General features: G+C 45.6%; 1 long non-coding RNA gene across 1 annotated transcript; it reads left to right on the forward strand.

The window, feature by feature from the left end:
- The first annotated feature begins 793 nt into the window (after positions 1–793).
- Positions 794–19719, forward strand: LOC134451908 (uncharacterized). The gene is made up of 2 exons (XR_010035309.1): positions 794–1120; positions 19305–19719. It is a non-coding gene; the product is annotated as an uncharacterized LOC134451908 (long non-coding RNA).
- The last annotated feature ends 9 nt before the right edge of the window (positions 19720–19728 follow it).

Here is a 19728-nt window from a genome sequence, read left to right on the forward strand (position 1 = left end):
GTGACCCGCATAGGTCACAGGTCATTGGTCAACAAAGTAGGGCACGTTTATTTGTAGCCTACCACAGGGGCGGAGCAGCTGGGGGGGCAAGCAGGGCATGTAGTCCTGGGCACAGGGGGCCTCCCGTAGTGGTGGTCGGGGCCCTATTGTGACCTTGACAGGCCATATGGGGGGGCCCCATCAGTCTTTTGTCCTGGGGCCCTGTGTGCATTTGTTCCTTCAATGGTCTACCGTAGGTCTGTGTGTGTGTGCATTGCATACAGATGCAGCTCAAGCTTGATACAAAACTAAAGACTATGTAAAGGGATGTGTAAAAACACATAGGACATAAACATAGGACAAAAACATGTTGTAAATTAAGAAGTTGGCCATAATGATCTTTCTTGAGATGTGACACTTGAGTTTTTTGACAAGTAATGACCCCACCCCTTGGCTCCAAGATGACGGTTTGCTTGATGACCTTACTGCTGTCTTGAATGTCTCAGTAGGCTATGTGGAACACTTAGATTAACTACTTATAAGTAAACACTTAGATTTACTACTTTAATAACTAATGTGTCTCAAACCACCTCAGTATATGGGAACAAAAAAGTGAAGTCAGCCTAAAGGTGTTTTTTTTTATTATGTTTTAGTGCTGCTCATCTAGTCCTCTTTTTCATTAAAGGTCTGAAAACTTTTTTTTCGGCTTGTTTTGGGATGGACTAATCCGGTAGTTTTAAACTGAAACTACCTAATAATGGCATGCCAACCCCTCTCCCAGAAAGCCCATTTGTCAAGTGTCCTGTCCGGGGTAGCTTGGCAACAGCGCGCCATTCCTCTTTGCGTATTGGGGCAGTTCAACAACGAGTCCGATGTCTCCACCCCGCCCCGCGCATTCGCTTCCCTGAGCGCTACTTCTCACGCTGACAATAGTCCAGTTACCCCAGCGACCGTTGCACCGCACGTAGACTTCGCTTGTCGCTCTCCAACTGGGAGGATCACCAAATGTTGATCAAAACTCTCGCGACCGGACGATAACGCAGGACTGGAGCGATATCATTTTGCGCTTCCCTACAAAGACGGCGATCGCTGTCACGCGAAGGTCAGCACCGAAACTTCAGGTGGACACAACCAACATTCAGTAAGTGCAGTTTAAGTTGAGGTTGTGTGGTTTTTGGTTTGTCTGTCAGTGATGGCCCATTGCTGACCTGTCTTATCTATAATGCGCGTAAATTTTGAAACCGGAAAATAAAACCTTCATATCTTTAGGGACTTTAGAAAAGTATCACACCTACGTCATTTAATCATAGTAAAATCTATAATAGTGAGTGAACCTATTCTTGTTAAATAATCTAGCCACTTTCTTCTTTTCACGTTTCTGTAGGGTATGCCACAATGTAGCGGCCGATGAGTTTTTGTAAGAAATTAAAAGAGTAATCCTGCTTCCATCTATGTGTGTGCTGCTTACGTATAGCCCTATACAGTGGGGTAATTGAGTAGGAGAAAGGAGGGACCGATATAGCGGTCTGTTGCGCAACACTGGAGCCCAAAGCTCACTCAATGCAGCTCGTCACGCGCTAAACGGGGCTTTGTACAACCAACCTTGTGCGGCATTTGTTTAGTTTTTGGAAATCACGGGCTACGCCTTTGTATTACGCGTGGAAATCATGAGGCGATGATAGCTTATCTTCATTAATTCTGCTACACATTTGACATCAATGCTGTTTTTTGTTGTTGTTGTGTGTGACAGCCTTCTGTGCGCTTGGTTTAGGATGGCCTACACACGTTTTTGAAATGGACTTGTTCAGCGTTTTTGGGAATGCATTATATGCTGCTGTTGAATGCTATTGAGGCCGTGCAGGGAGGCAGGCAGGCAGGCAGGCAGAATGGGGTTGAGTCAGCAGCTTATTGATGCAGGTGTGTGTGTGTGTGTGTGTGTGTGTGTGTGTGTGTGTGTGTGTGTGTGTGTGTGTGTGTGTGTGTGTGTGTGTGTGTGTGTGTGTGTGTGTGCGTGTGTTGGGCCGTCAGATGAAGGCTGGGACATGGAACCCGGCTTCTGATTGGCCGCCGAGAGAAGCAGGTGGTTCTGCTCACGCAGGTGACCTCATTTAGACCCCCCCCCCCACACACACAAACACACACAAACACAAACACAAACACACACACACACACACACACACACACACACACACACACACACACACACACACACACACACACACACATTACACTTTACTCTCTCTCACTGATGAGCATTAGCACTGGTAACACACACACAGGATAACTGATCACATTTTATTAACAGCTTAATAGTGTATCTAAGTGAAAGTGAAGTGAAAGTCCAACTGGGAAACTCCAACTCCCATTGTCATTGTGACACAGCCCTCCACAGCACACAAGTGTTCACTGCGCACTGCACAGAAATAAATTGCATTTTATACCTCAGCCGTGCAAGCGGCCGGGGGCAGCCCCCAATGGCGGCCCAAGGTGCTGTGCTGTGCTGTGCTGTGCTGTGCTGTGCTGTGCTGTGCTGTGCTGTGCTGTGCTGTGCTGTGCTGTGCTGTGCTGTGCTGTGCTGTGCTGTGCTGTGCTGCGCTGCGCTGTGCTGTGTATGTGCACTTGCTCACATCTCTTACCTCAGACTAGAGCCTTTAAAGGCCTTAACAAGTCAAAACATCTGGACTGCATTTGGTACTGAAGGCAGCTGTCTTCTGTGACGACAAATAGGCCTACACACACACACACACACACACACACACACACACAGAGAGAGAGAGAGAGAGAGAGAAAAGAGTCCTAGATTCTTACTTCTCAACCAAATATGTATTTTCCACACATGGCTGTGAACGGCAGGTCTGTTTGCGTTTGCTCAGGTCAGGTCATGATGATGAACTGCTGAGGAATGTGAAGCTCGCTGGCTGGGGCAGAGCTGCTGGGGACGGGACGGGGCGGCAGGGGGCGGCTGGGGCAGAGCTGCTGGGGACGGGCGGCAGGGGACGGCAGGGCAGGGCTGCTGGGGACGGCAGGGCAGAGCTGCTGGGGACGGGGCGGCTGGGGCAGAGCTGCTGGGGACGGGGCGGCAGGGGGCGGCTGGGGCAGAGCTGCTGGGGACGGGATGGGACGGCAGGGCAGGGCAGGCCATCTCACACCACAGACAGACAGACCATCGGAGTCTCAGTGGGGAGGAAATTAAAACCTTGTTGTCATCTAACGATCATTAAATTGGAGCCTGAAAACACCCCTCTGAGGGAGACTGAGGCTGCAAACGGAGCCATCTGCAGCGCCTCTGTCTCTGCTCTCTGCTTTGCACATGTTGGGTGTTGTCTGTATGAACGCTTGGCAATACTTTAGCTATTAGATCACAAGAGTGATCTGAGGAGAGCAAGACATCCCATCTGATCTGAGCCAATAACAAGCCAACTGTATCCTGCAGGACTCAGGACGTATATTGGCAAGTTTACTGCGGATTTAATTCTCACCAGAGTTGCAGATTTGACCGTTGCAGATTCGTTTACACGTTATGAAAGATTTTTGAGAGATGAGAACACTTGTCTTGAACCTTCATTATGAACTCCATGTTGTCGTTTAGTCACACATAGCTGAAGAGGGAGTATGAAGGGAATCACAGCCATACAGTACTACACAGGCCCCCTCCCTACCATGGAAGTACTCTCTAGTCTATACTGCATTTAGTCCCTACCATGGAAGTACTGTGTCCCCATTTAGTCCCTACCATGGAAGTACTGTCTATACTGCATCTAGTCCCTACCATGGAAGTACTATATACTGCATACTACACAGGCTCCCTCCCTACCATGGAAGTACTGTGTATACGGCATTTAGTCCCTACCATGGAAGTACTCTATACTACTTTATCTAGTCCCTACCATGGAAGTACCCTATAGTCTATACTACATCTAGTCCCTACCATGGAAGTACTGTGTATACGGCATTTAGTCCCTACCATGGAAGTACTCTATACTACTTTATCTAGTCCCTACCATGGAAGTATTCTATAGTCCAGTGGTTCTTAACCTGGGGTGCGGGCACCCCCTGGGGGTGCGCCAGACATTATAGGGGGTGCGCAGAATGTTGTTTGTGTTGAGGTTGTGACCAAAATTCTGCTTGGAAACATTATAATTAGGCCAAACCTAAACCAAATTGAAACATGTTTTGGTCCCCATTTAAAGTCATTACGGTTTTCATTAATATCTCAGGCAAAAATCATTGTAATACATTACTAAAATCCTTTTTTAGTGCTTGTACACGTTATACATGTTGGGTTGGGGGTGCACGGCTAGTCTTGTGAACAGGTAAGGGGGTGCGCTGAGAGAAAAAGGTTAAGAACCACTGCTATAGTTTATACTGCATTTAGTCCCTGCCATGGAAGTACTGTGTATACGGCATTTAGTCCCTACCATGGAAGTACTATACAGTCAACATCTAGTCCCTACCATGGAAGTACTGTGTATATTTAGTACCTACCATGGAAGTACTGTGTATATTTAGTCCCTACCATGGAAGTACTGTGTATACTGCATGTAGTCCCTACCATGGAAGTACTGTGTATATTTAGTCCCGTTGTCTTCTGTCATCAATGAACAATCATGTCATCACAAGCGCAAGGGAGGACGGGAGTTACTATAATGGGAAGAACCCCTGGCAGTCTCTTTTTACTGTAGTCAATGGCAACCTAAAGAGTATGGGCCTTGATTAGGTTTCTCTGCTCCAACCTAAAGAGTATGGGCCTCGATCAGGTTTCTCTGCTCCAACCTAAAGAGTATGGGCCTCGATCAGGTTTCTCTGCTCCAACCTAAGTAAGGAGTATGGGCCTCGATCAGGTTTCTCTGCTCCAACCTAAAGAGTATGGGCCTCGATCAGGTTTCTCTGCTCCAACCTAAAGAGTATGGGCCTCGATCAGGTTTCTCTGCTTCAGGTCACTTCTTTACAACTGGCTCTCTAACGTCATGTGTGAAAAGTGAAAGTGAAAGGTCAAAGTAATGTTGCGCCACAGGACAGGGGGTCAAAATGAGTGTGGAATGGCCAAATCTGAAACCAGGCACACAAGAAGTTTATTGCAGATCAACACCCAGTCATGTTGAGATAAGGCACTCTGACTTACAAAGGAGGGAGTTTTCAGAGGGAACGCAAGACAAGCGTTTTGAAGGCTTCTCTGGCATGGCAAACTCATTTAGATAGCAGACCAACACAGAGAGTCATGTGAAGAAACTAGTGAAATGTGTGTGTGTCTGTCCATCTGTCTGTGTGTGTGTGTGTGTGTGTGTGTGTGTGTGTGTGTGTGTGTGTGTGTGTGTGTGTGTGTGTGTGTGTGTGTGTGTGTGTGTGTGTGTGTGTGTGTGTGTGTGTGTGTGTGTGTGTGTTACTAAATTACCTGTATGTCGTAATTCATTATTTCATCCAAGACAGAGCATGGAATACTGAATGATCACTGGTCAGGCTTATAAACTCCAAGTGTCTCGAGAGTGTTCAATACTTCAAAAGAAAGACGTTTACCACACAATTGTTTGACTTTTTGCTCATTTATTCAGAGCTAACCTGTTCAAAAAGTCAAATAAGTGAGTGGTAAACTTCTTTCTTTTGAAGTACCTAGAAGCATGGATCTTTGAGCTGTTGGGATCTTTGAACTTTGAGGGTGTTCCAGACATCCAGCAGAAGAACTGACAAAGCTCCGTTGAAAGAGGAGCAAAAAACGGCGTAAGAACGCCCAGTTGCTCACAACTGAAGTACTTGGTCAAACATGACCTGTATGAATGAGGATCTCCTCAGACAGGGCTCTGATACTTACCTGAACAGTACTTTTCTAGTCAAGACTGGTGTTTTGTGTAACTTGAATGTTGTTCATGTCTTGTGTGATCAAGTTTTATACCTGTCTGCTAATTGTGGTTAAGTGGATGGGCTACGCCCACCACCAATGACTAACTGACAGCTGTAATATATTGTGCCTTGTGATTGAGTGACTGCACCCTGACAGAGACCTTGTGGTGTCAAAACGCGTCGAGCAGTCAATTTGCCTTTGAACTACGTAGAAAAAAATAAGAAAACCGAGTGCCACAGTTTCCTGCTCTTCATTTTTTGAGGGCTCTGTATATATGAGGATCTCTACACTACAGACAGGGCTCTAATGAGGATTTCTACAGACAGGGCTCTGTATATATGAGGATCTCTACACTACAGACAGGGCTCTAATGAGGATTTCTACAGACAGGGCTCTAATGAGGATCTCTACAAACAGGGCTCTAATGAGGATCTCTACAGACAGGACTCTGTATAAATGAGGATCTCTACACTACAGACAGGGTTCTGTATGAATGAGGATCTCTACACAGGGCTCTGTATGCGAGTCAGGAGGAGTGGTGATGATAAGGGATAAGGCTCCTGGTAATGATGATGATGATGATGATGATGCTGCTGGAGTGGAATCTGGCTGGCTGGCTGTCTGTGGGTGACTGACCTCATGGGGGGACTTTGATGATTACTCCTCGTCCTCCTCCTCCTCCTACTAGTATTACTCCTCCTCCTCCTCCTCCTCCTTCTACTACTACTACTACTACTACTACTACTACTACTACTACTATTACTCCACCTCCTCCTCTCTTTCCTCCTCCTCCTCCTCCTCCTCCCACTACTAGTACTACTACCACTCCACCTCCTCCTCTCTTTCCTCCTCCTCCTCCTCCTCCTCCTCCTCCTCCTCCTCCTTCTACTACTACTACTACTACTACTATTACTCCACCTCCTCCTCTCTTTCCTCCTACTCCCCCTCCTCCTCCTCTCTTTCCTCCTCCTCTTCCTCCTCCTCCTCCTCCTCCCACTACTAGTACTACTACCACTCCACCTCCTCCTCTCTTTCCTCTTCCTCTTCCTCCTCCTCTTCCTCCTCCTCCAGACCTTGTTTGATGTTCTGATGTGAGGAGGGAACCTTCTGATGAATGACACATGTCTGGTGACGAGGACAGCTGGCCAGAGTTGTGCTGTATAAAGTGGAAGTAGGAGCACTCTTACAGATGTAATAACAACACTAGCAGTAAGATATTACAGATGTAATAACAACACTAGTAGTAAGATATTACTAAGTTGTAACTGTGTAATATCATACCACTAGGGTCTAATTACATCTGTAAGCAGGGGGGCCGCTAGGGGGGAAAGGTGGTGGTACAAGGGCCCAAGGGCCCAAGCACTGAGAGGAGCCCTTAAGGGGGCCCAAGCACTGAGAGGGGCCCTTAAGGGGCCCCAAAATTCGAATCTTTCATGGGGTCCAACATTTTTTGCAGCGCCCCTGTCTGTAAGAGTACTTATACTTCTCCTTTACACAACTCTGCAGCTGGATGGTTGGGGGACCAGAGTAGGCCTAAACCAGGAATTAAATTATCCAGTTCAGTCTGATATCCTCTGATTTTTCTTCTGTTTTACCTTGTCGATTCATTCAATTTACTTTTATATCCTTCATTTCAGGGCAGTCATGGGTGAGCGGTTAGGGCGTCAGACTTGTATCCCAGAGGTTGCCGGTTCGACTCCCGACCCGCCAGGTTGGTGGGGGGAGTAATCAACCAGTGCTCTCCCCCATCCTCCTCCATGACTAAGGTACCCTGAGCATGGTACCGTCCCACCGCACTGCTCCCCATGGGGCGCCACTGAGGGCTGCCCCCTCGTTGTGTGCAGTGTGCAGTGTTCACTTGTGTGCTGTGGAGTGCTGTGTCACAATGACAATGGGAGTTGGAGTTTCCCAATGGGCTTTCATTTTCTTTTGCAGTCGTCTTAGTCTTAGTAGGCCTATATGTGCTATTTATTTATGCAGTTGCTTTCATCCCCTCTTCTCTCTCCTCTATCTCGGCTAAGGCCTGACCGATATATCGGGATGATATTGAGCATTTTTTTAGGATATGGGTATCGGCCATACTTTCAATAAATTTCCACCGATAAGTTTGTATAACTTTCACAACCAATTTTGCAGCCGTTTCGTTCTGAATGCATCTTCTATCTGCTCTTTCCACTTTGAGTCCATGAGAGTTCATTATTATAACTAAATATATGTGTATATATAATAATTATAATAATAATTTATATTGAATTACATTTTATTATAAACAATATTTCTATATATCTGCACATATCGGTTATCGGCCTCCCATTTCCATAAATATCGGTATCGGTATCGGCCCTGAAAAAACACATATCTGTCGGGCCCTAATCTCGGCCATTCCCTGTCCCCTCTGCACTGACCCGTGCATATAGCCTCAGAAAGGATTCTCTTGTTCCCCTGGCATGGGCTGGCTGGGAAATCAAATATTCTCGTCTGAGTGGCTGCTGGCTGGTTAGAGAGCCGGCTTCAGAAGGGGTCATTGGCAGACCAGTCTGACACATACAGTAGACATATAGCACTAAGCTAATGGCCTCTATTTCTCTCCACTCACACGTCACTTCACTTTGTTTCATCCTCCACTCTACTTTCCATAAGGTGATATTTGAAGGGATTTTAAGCATCCCCCCTCCTGCTCTAGGGAATATTAGGATGTAGGCCTTACTTTACACTTTCACATACCAACTGCAAAAATGAAGGCTTGATGCACACACAAAAAACAGAGTAGAAGTGGTATTAATGTGACAGAGTCTTTTATTTATTCTCTATTGGTCTCTCACTGAAGTGCTCTTGTCTGTCAGACAGCAATGGCATCCATTAATTCCCTCTCCGGCTGTCCTAAGGCCAAGGGCAGGGACTGTGGCCACTGAGGCTACAGCGAACGCACTCAAGGCAGCCAGGCAGGCCGGGTAACGCTGGGGACACATAGGAGGCGAAACGAACGAGGCGAAGAGAGGCGAAATCCCACCGTCATCAAGTCGTCGCGGCAAATCAAATGGAATGGAACAGTTATGTTGTTGATTTTATTTGGACCACTCCTCACTTGCATAACATTACACTTTCTTGAATAATTTCGCTTCGCTTCGCTCCTGTTCGTTTGGTTTCGCTTGCCTTCACCTCCTTTCGCCTGCCAAGGGCAGGGACTGTGACAAGCGAACACAGTCAAGTCAAGGCAGCCAGGCGGGCCGGGTAAGAGTCAAGGGCAGGGACTGTGACAAGCGAACGTATTCAGCCAGGCAGGCAGTCAAGGCAGCCAGGCAGGCCGGGTAAGGTTAAGGATCAGCCTGGGCTGTGGGCCAGTATCTGGGTGGTTCTCTTTCTCTCCGGGCTGCCTTACATTGTTGTTAACCCTGGGAAAGGTGGTGTTCCCGTAAAACAGCTTCCTTCCTGTTAAAAAACAACAACAGAGGAAGTGGTCCTGCTTGCGAGATTAGTGTGTTTTAGAGATTTAACAAAAAAACTGGGTGTGGAGAGGGAGAGATGCAGATATCTATTCTGTGAGGGGTGTCCGTCTCTCTCTCTCCCTCTCTCTCTCTCTCTCTCTCTCTCTCTCTCTCTCTCTCTCTCTCTCTCTCTCTCTCTCTCTCTCTCTCTCTCTCAACACTAGGTTTAAGAGGAGGGATGTGGAGAGAGGGAGAGATGCAGATATCTATTGTGTGAGGGGTGTGTGCTCTCTCTCTCTCTCTCTCTCTCTCTCTCTCTCTCTCTCTCTCTCTCTCTCTCTCTCTCTCTCTCTCTCTCTTTAAAAAAACAAAAAACAAAAAAAAAACAACTAAAGGGATGAGAGGGAGAGATGCAGATATCTATTCTGTGTGTGTGTGTGTGTGTGTGTGTGTGTGTGTGTGTGTGTGTGTGTGTGTGTGTGTGTGTGTGTGTGTGTGTGTGTGTGTGTGTGTGTGTGTGTGTGTGTGTGTGTGTACAGCTGTGAGTCAGCGCTTCTGCGACTGCGTGTGTGCTGCTGTGGACTCGCATCGTCGGATCTGCCCTGCTGCAATTTCCAGCAGTAAGGAAGAGAAGAGAGAGGGGAGAGAGAAGTGTGACATTCTGCTGTACAGAGTGAAGGAAATCCTGGTGTGGATTCGAGGAGACGGGCTTTCAAGACAACCCGCTGTGTGAATAGTAACATAGGCCTAATAGTTTGACAGTGTATCACTTCCCCCCGCAATTGTTATTTCACCCCCAAAAGGTGTGGAAGGATTACTGTCGGCGGCGCCAGGGTGCCCGATCATTTAATTAGCCGTCTACTCCGTGCCAAGTAGACGGCCACTCGGGGTGAGAATGAGATCCACCGCCTTGTCTTGCTTTCCGGCACCGACACCGTCCAATAGAATGCAGCACTTGGGTAGGAAGCGTGTGAGCTAGAGAGAATCCTCCTGTCCCATGCGCGCTGCCCCCTTCTAGTGCAGTATCAGCAAATGCTATACCGTATAGCCACACGGTATCAGGTGTACCGGGGTTATTTATAAGGCGCGCCGGAGCTCAACATCACTTGGCGCAGTGTGTTCCTACAAAACAGCTTGTCATCAACTGCGGTGCAAAAGGAGATTTGCAGTTGAAGGATATTGTAGTCGACAAGAAGGAGTTGGTGGTGACGAAATTGTAAGGTAGGCGTATTATTAACCAGTTGTTTGACAATGTGCCTCATCTGGAATTAGGCTATAAGAAGTTCTGTGCGTGCGTAACCAGAGAGAGGCGCAGCATTTATATTTTTAAGTGTTTCTAAAACGGTGATGTAAACATCTCAGAATGTCTTTAGAAATAATATGGTGAAGTTGACAGAAAACTATAGCCACTTACTTGGTGTATTTATTGAAATATTGCTGCGGTTGAATTCAGTGGGAGCATCTTTTCAACAATATCCTGTTTGATTTTAAACTATGGTAACCTAAGCTTATTTGTTTAATATACACAAATGTTTGTGAGAAGCGCAAAGGTCAAAACAGGATAATTCTAAAGTTTCGCAAATGTTGTCCAAGTGTGACGAAAGTGAAAGACATAGGCCTACAGTAGGCCTACAGTATACACCCACTGTAAAATCATGGCAGGATGTGAGTCAGGGCAGTGATCCAAGCTTGAAATTCCCAAAGCCAATTCGGAGAAATATCTCAGCTCTGATGAAGTGCAGTTGTCATGATGACTTCCTACTTCAACCCACGCACACATAGGCTGCATCTTTGTGCCTATGCCTAACTCTGCGCCTAACTCGTAATAACTCACATGAACACACTGACCATTGTGATCCCAAAGAGTCTCTGTTGGTATTTCAGATAGTGTACTACAAGGTCAGATCCGTTACACTCAGAGTGAATCATATAGCACAGTTGTCTGTCTTCTCGATGCGTCAAAGCCATTGGGATATACTCCTTGAATGAGTCAGTTTAAGGCGTAAAATGTCTGTTGTTGCCTCTCTTGATTGATCGCTAGTTTGTCTAGACTTAACCCCTTAGCGCAGAGCCTCTGTTATAACCTTATTCATCACCAAAATGGTAATGACCATGTCAGTTAGACTCCTTGCATTGTTGTCATAGTGAAGTTGTTTGACCAGGACTCCCTGGGGAGAAGAGAAGCGACTAGTCACAATGGGACAATCGTGGCTAAATCAAGGTTAAATTTAAAAAAAAAAAAAGTAGTTGAGTATTTTCAGCAAAGAGTGAATAGGCCTACACATCTGCCTACAACGCAGCAGCAGCAGCAGCAGCCATCATCAATCTGATCAGAAATGAGAGCCTACTAGTAAACAGAGAGGTGTCAAAAATAAAAGAAAATCCTTGTAAGTACAACACTAGTAGCCTACATGACATTGCATAGCTGTTACACCGTTTATTGCATTGTACCTATCAGAGGTTCATAGACTATTGTTACTGGTAAAACACTAACGATCTAACAATCAAAGAAATTGACAATAAAACCTACTTGACTTGACTTGACTTGACTTGACGATCTACTGTAACTAGGACCCACCACAAACTTTATCCAACCAGTGCAGAGTCAGCTGATTGTAAGACAAGTACACAGGTCTACTGGTTACTCAGATAAGTTACCTGTGTTGGAAGGAAACTGTGTTTCTTTTTTATTTTTACTTTTACTTCTACTTTTGACACCTCTGCCTTTGAAGCATTTTGTCAGTTTGGTTGCGGAGTATATGACAATTCAGAGGTCTTGCAGCTGTTTGCTAGGCTACTGGCTTAATGTGGCTACAGCTGTTTTACAAAATGATTTCTTAGTCACCACATCATGAAGGGTAAAGCCTTGCCAAAAAAAGCAACACATACACAGTGGAAATGCAGTGTTAATTTGACACTTGGAATCAATTTAACTCTTCTAGAGTGTATGTAGTCCCAGGGCACCTCTTTAAGTATTGAGTTAACACTTCAGGTTTTTTTTTACTGTGTCGGTACACTGTCACACAAGCACAGCCTATGGGTCACAGTGAACTTGTTCACCCTGCCTGCCTTCCAAAATAATCGGCTATTAGCACAGGAGAAGCAGCAGCATGTCAGTCATGTGTGAATGCGTTTGAATTAGATTCTGATTTGTTCTCAGCCTTGTGTTAAAAAGAACACATTGTCACCAAGCTCTGAATTCTGTTGACTTGTATCAGATTGGCTGTGGTAAGTTCTGCATGCTGTTGACTTGTATCAGAGTGACTGTGGCAAGTGCTGGTGTGTGTGTGTGTGTGTGTGTGTGTGTGTGTGTGTGTGTGTGTGTGTGTGTGTGTGTGTGTGTGTGTGTGTGTGTGTGTGTGTGTGTGTGTGTGTGTGAGAGAGAGTGGCTCTGTGGCCTTGACACAGATGATAGTGTACCAGCAGATGGCCTGGAGATCTGCACTCCCACACTGATTGTTACCAATTTGAAAAACACATTGTAAAAACACATTGTTTTTTCTGCTTTTTTAGAGAGCCGGAGCATTTTTCGAATGTCCCGGCTTTTGTCTCCATGCTCCAGCAGCACAGTATCCAGTGTTGCCAGGTGTACCATAATCATCGCATTTGTGCCATAATTTTGTCCATTTTGTCCCCTGCAGTACGATCAAAAAAACATAATGTACGATAATTTCAGAGTTTTCATTCAGTTCATTAACTGGTATTTGCCTTGAAACAACCATTTTGTTCTTCTACGATCTTGTATCCTCCCAAAAAGCCCCCCAAAACGATAATTTGGAAGGTTTTGGCATGATGGTTCAGCATTTTCCATCTGGCAGCACTGACAATATCTAACATCACTCCCAGTAAAGTGTTTAACTTCATATCTGCCAATAATTCTTTGGATTCAGTTTAAACATCGGTCACCTTGCTGTCCGTCATTGTTAGTGTTAGGAGATCATGACATAGGAAGCGCCTCAGTGGAGTAGACATTAGTCAAAGACCTCCTCGCTATGGCAACAAACAGAGCAATTGAGCAGGAGAGAAAACAGAGAGAAAGCAAAGCACACAGAGAAAAGCCTTTTGTGTGTGTGTGTGTGTGTGTGTGTGTGTGTGTGTGTGTGTGTGTGTGTGTGTGTGTGTGTGTGTGTGTGTGTGTGTGTGTGTGTGTGTGTGTGTGTGAGTGTGAGAAGGTACCCCACATTCTCTTGTTGCTGGCCTGCTCATTATCTGAGTAATCATCATCTACACCAGTGTTTCCCAACAAGGGGTACGTGAGAATACTAAAGGGGTACTTGGAAAAAAATACTTTACAAATGCATGGAGCATAGTCACCCTGGAATAGAAAAAGCGATGTAAAACACAAGTTAGGGGGTACTCGTGGCACAACAAAAAGGCCCGAGGGGTACATGAGACAAAAAAAGGTTGGGAAACACTGATCTACACCCTTGGTCTCCAAACAAAGGCCTGCGGGCCAAATCCGGCCCGGGCATGGCAAACATGTGGCCTACCATGACATCAGAACAAATGAAAACATAAATGTTTGTGATGTTCGATCACTAAAACTTCAGTGGGTCATATCTCTCCAAAGCATTCACAGAGAGTTAGAGCTTATGCTAACAGTCTCATAACAGACATTGACTGAAACGGACAAGCGAAAATCTGTTCTCTGTCCACACATCTAATTTGTTGGGGCGTTGGTTTGGCCCGCAGCCTCACTTGCGCTGCACAATTTGGCCCTTAGAGAAACATAATTGGAGACCACAGATCTACACACTCGACTGGCTCTGCACACTCACACACTCTTTTTAGTTTCCACACACTGGCATGATGTGCTGTCACCAGAGGGACACATTCAACACACACACACACAATTAAATCACACACACATATACACATACACACATATACACACACATACACACACACACACACACACAGACACACACACAATTAAATCTCAGACACACATTCACGATTCTCTCTCTCTCTCTCTCTCTCACACACACACACACACACACACACACACACACGCGCACACACACACACACACACACACACACACACACACACACACACACATGCACACACACACACACACATACACACACACACACACACACACACACACACACACACACACACACACACACACACACACACACACACACACACACTGGTCCCTCTCCCATCTTAATCAGCTGTTTCTGATTGTCATCCGCTTTTCCTCCCTTGTCTTGCTCATCATGCAGTCTCACTCCTTACTAAGCACTTAGTGTACCCCACTGCTTCCACTGCTCCCACTGCTTCATTAGTCACCATCATGTGTACAGTTAGTAGGCTGTTTTCATGGAGGCCGATCAGAGCTGCACACACAGGACATTTTATAATGCTGACTTAACCCCTTAAGACTAGGGATGGTACAAACCGCACCGAAAACCGAAACCGTACAATTCACACACCATACCGAACCGTGAAATGCAGTCCGTGGCAAACCGCAATTCATGTACTGCCCAGAAAAATATGTGAAACAGAGATTCTTGGACTATCTTATCCAGTCTCTCTGATTAACACATTAGCATATAGCATATACACAATTAAAATCACACCATTTTCACATTATTAGCCTTTACAAACCATATGTAGGATGAAGAGGGGATTTGGGACGCTCAGACAGTGCACATCAGCTGACAACAGATGATTCAACCTGCGCATCATCACTTTATAATTGCAGTTACATAAATATGGTTTAATATTCCCCGTGCACCATTTATCATGAACTAAAAAAAAGAGCCGTAGAGAACCGAAAACCGTGACCTTGATACCGTGATATGAACCGAACCGTGAATTTTGTGAACCGTTCCACCCCTACTTAAGACATGGCTATATAAATGAGCAGTTACCAGAATGGCAATGACCAAGTTGTAATGTATTAGGCCTACTAAAGACCCTGTGCACTGTCATAGTAGAGTAGTACTATAGTAGTTAACTTTCAATGTCTATTACAGCGTGCCTCAGCAGGTACGGCGTGCATTAAGGGGTTATCACTTGGAGAGTATGATCAAGAACACTGTTAATCAGTATAGTACATACTGTATATGTACGTATACATATGTATTAGTTTATCCCATCTTTGAGTGTATGACCAAGAACACTGTTAAAGAGAGTATATGTATGTATAGTTTATCCTATCTTTGAGTGTATGACCAAGAACACTGTTAAAGAGTGTATACATATGTATTAGTTTATCCCATCTTTGAGTGTATGACCAAGAACACTGTTAAAGAGAGTATACATATGTAATAGTTTATCCTATCTTTGAGTGTATGACCAAGAACACTGTTAAAGAGTGTATATGTATGTATAGCTTATCCTATCTTTGAGTGTATGACCAAGAACACTGTATAAGAGTGTAGTATGTACGTGTATGTATAGCTTTCATGTGTAGGCTGTTTTCATGTAGGCAGAGCTGCACACACAGCGCATTTGGCAGTGCTGAGTGAACACTTTGAGAGTATGACCAAGAACACTGAATATTGAGACTTATTGGTGTGCGTCCAAGTAGAGAAAGTCTGTGGTACTCAAGGTTAAAAAATGTGTACTTTTTATTTTGCTACAATGCTATTGCCTACGCGTTTCGGCGCAGATGGCGTTCTTCAGGGTCGAAACGCGTAGGCATTTACGAGCCCCTACACTGATGAGCACCAAACAAAAAATGAAAAAGCAAATAAAAAAGACCCAGAAGCACTCCTGTTTGTTTGGAGCAAGCTGGTCCACTTCACAGGAGACTGGGCCAAGGACGACTGGAGCACACAGCATACGTTTTTCTGATTTTATTGTGGTGCGAGCATGACTAACATTTCGAAGCAGTGCGTCTTCATCAGAGTCCTTATGCTCGCACCACAATAAAATCAGAAAAACGTATCCTGTGTGCTCCAGTCGTCCTTGGCCCAGTCTCCTCTGAAGTGGACTTTCTTGCTCCAAACTGAATACAGTCCCAGGCTGTGAGCACCAAGAAAGCTAGAGCACAAGTGACCTCCTTTCCTTAGTTGACTCCTGTTTGTTATTGGTATAAAGTGTTGAATGAACCAAATCCGCTCTACTCCTCCCCCAGACTCCTCCAGATGGTAACAGGAACGGTCGGCAACGTTGCCAGATCTTTCCACTCCGGAGCCCGCTCTCAAAAATATATAATTCTGAGGCACCCAAAATGCCAGTGCCATGTGGACAAAAGACAAAACGAAATGAAAAGCAAAAACATCAGATTCACTCGAAATCTCGTGTGGATGTACTGTGTAAAGAAGTATAACCGAGTACAGTCAACGCTCTCTGGGTGAACACTTTGAAAAAAAAAACAACCTGGCATGATCGGATGGAAAATCCTTTTTCAACTTTATTGTTTATCTTCATTCCATGGAGTTATTGATTGATCAAAACAATACCTGCCATATACAGTACGCACATGCTTCACGTGTTTTCAGTCAGCTACAATGGATGTTCCAAATAGCCCTGATATCTCTCGTTGTTCCAGATTTTTTGGCAACGGAGAATGTGTGTCCATTAGTGTGTGCGTTGGAGAGACTTCGGAATACTGTTGTTAGCCAGTGTTGCTCGCCACCTGAATTCCCCTGAAATCTCTTTCCTAAGGCTTTGTGGTGTGTGTGTGTGTGTGTGTGTGTGTGTGTGTGTGTGTGTGTGTGTGTGTGTGTGTGTGTGTGTGTGTGTGTGTGTGTGTGTGTGTGTGTGTGTGTGTATTATGTAATGGTTGGCTATTGTATACTCACCCTGTACAGTGCCTGTAGGGAGGGGAGGGGAGGTGAATGTTTGAGCCACTGTTTAAGTGCCCAGTAGCAGGCTAAGGAAAGGAGGGGAGGGTAGGTGAATGTTTGAGCCACTGTTTAAGTGCCCGGTAGCAGGCTATGGAAAGGAGGGGAGGGGAGGTGAATGTTTGAGCCACTGTTTAAGTGCCCGGTAGCAGGCTATGGAAAGGAGGGGAGGGGAGGTGAATGTTTGAGCCACTGTTTAAGTGCCCAGTAGCCGGCTATGGAAAGGGGAGGGGAGGGGAGGGTAGGTGAATGTTTGAGCCACTGTTTAAGTGCCCGGTAGCAGGCTATGGAAAGGAGGGGAGGGGAGGTGAATGTTTGAGCCACTGTTTAAGTGCCCGGTAGCAGGCTATGGAAAGGAGGGGAGGGTAGGTGAATGTTTGAGCCACTGTTTAAGTGCCCGGTAGCAGGCTATGGAAAGGAGGGGAGGGGAGGTGAATGTTTGAGCCACTGTTTAAGTGCCCGGTAGCAGGCTATGGAAAGGTCGTCATGATAGCATAACATTACAGGCTCCCACAATAACATTGCCTTATAGCTTCCCTGTTTATGTGGCAATTTATACACGTGTACTCTTACAGAGAGGCAGACAAACAAACAGTTAGAGACAGATAAATGTGCAGAGTTTGATGAAGGAGTTGTAGTTTGAGCTGATAAACGTGTTATCTTTTGCTTTTAAAGCCTGCAGCTTTAAACTTCCAGTAACGTTAGAAGTGTGACTGATTGTAATACAAGACGCACGTTAGCTATTTAGGGTTGTATGGCCCAAAGTTCACATCTGCTTTGGTATGCAGTCCTCTCTCTCACACGCATACACACACACACACACACACGCGCGCACGCGAATCCACCCACACACGCATGCGCATGCGCTCGCACTCACACTCACACACACGCACTCACACACACACACACACACACACACACACACACACACACACACACACACACACACACACACACACACACACACACACACACACACACACACACTCTCTCACACACACACTCACTCTCTCTCTCTCACACACACACACACACACACACACACACACACACACACACACACACACACACACACACACACACACACACACACACACACACTTTCCCATGCTTCTTTGCCAATGGCAACACATTGTGATTGTTTAACTTCCTGTTTAATTATATTCAAAATTGAGATTTATTTGTCATTTTCTCTGCTTACAATTAGTTTTTTTATTAGCATTCAGGGACATTTTACCACTCATTTTATACAAAACCGCTTCCGAAAGTCTCTCTCTCACACACAGTGCAGCGTGTGTGTGTGTGTGTGTGTGTGTGTGTGTGTGTGTGTGTGTGTGTGTGTGTGTGTGTTGTTCATGTTTGTTTTTCAGTGGTCAGTGGCTTTCTCTAATCGGCTCATTTGACTTCTTTGCTAGTGAAGAGCCATTATGTAAACGCACTCAAGATCAGGATCTGTTGTGGTGCCAGAACATTGTTGTCTGAGTGAGTGGTTCTTAACCTTTTTCTCTCAGCGCACCCCCTTACCTGTTCACAAGACTAGCCGTGCACCCCCAACCCAACATGTATAACGTGTACAAGCACTAAAAAAGGATTTTAGTAATGTATTACAATGATTTTTGCTTGAGATATTAATGAAAACCTTAATGACTTTAAATGGGGACCAAAACATGTTTCAATTTGGTTTAGGTTTGGCCTAATTATAATGTTTCCAAGCAGAATTTTGGTCACAACCTCAACACAAACAACATTCTGCGCACCCCCTATAATGTCTGGCGCACCCCCAGGGGGTGCCCGCACCCCAGGTTAAGAACCACTGGTCTGAGTGAGTGAGTGAGTTTTGTGATGGCAGCAGATTTATACATTTTGCTTCTTGTTTATCTTTTGGGAGCTGGCTGGGAGCCCTGGAGAAGTTGTAAATAAGACCAGTGAACCCTCACTAGGAAGGAAATGGCCTATTTATAGTGAGCACATGTACGCACTGCGCAGAAAGAAAGAAGTATTTTAAGTGTTCGTCTTGTTCATGTTGTAACTCTCCCTCTCTCCCCCCCCCTCTCCCTCTCCCTCTCCTTCTCTCTCTCTCTCTCTCTCTCTCTCTCTCTCTCTCCCCCCCTCTCCTCTCTCTCTCTCCTCTCTCTCTCCTCTCTCTCTCTCTCTCTCTCTCTCCCTCTCTTCTCTCTCTCCCCCTCTCCCCCTCTCCTCTTCTCCCTCTCTCTCTCTCTCTCTCTCTCTCTCTCTCTCTCTCTCTCTCTCTCTCCACAGTGACTGGTCAGCTGGCGGCTGATGGTGGGAAAATCATCTCTGCAACACCGCTCCATCTTCCTCCGTCTCTGAAGTCTTGTGGACAAAAACAGGAAAGAGCGTGTCGGAAAGGATATTGTGTGTAGTGGAATAAGACGTCCACGTTCAGCCTGTACATATTTTGGTGTTCAGGAAGTGTTGGCACCACCACCGCGTCTTTTGAACTTTATACTTTTTGGAATTAGCAGGCTCCTGGAAAAAACAGCAGGCGGAACTGAGCCACAGCCCCCTTGGTGTGTGGAAACAGAAAACAGAAACATTACTTTACTTTACCCTGCGGGGCTTGCTGTGACCATCGCCTAAAACATCTTTGATATACATACACCCATCAATCAGCTCTGCTCGCTAATCTCTACACCTTTTGTTTTGTATTTTTCCCCCACCA

The sequence above is a fragment of the Engraulis encrasicolus genome, chromosome 7 (assembly GCF_034702125.1).
Source record: "Engraulis encrasicolus isolate BLACKSEA-1 chromosome 7, IST_EnEncr_1.0, whole genome shotgun sequence".
Lineage (NCBI taxonomy): Eukaryota > Metazoa > Chordata > Actinopteri > Clupeiformes > Engraulidae > Engraulis > Engraulis encrasicolus.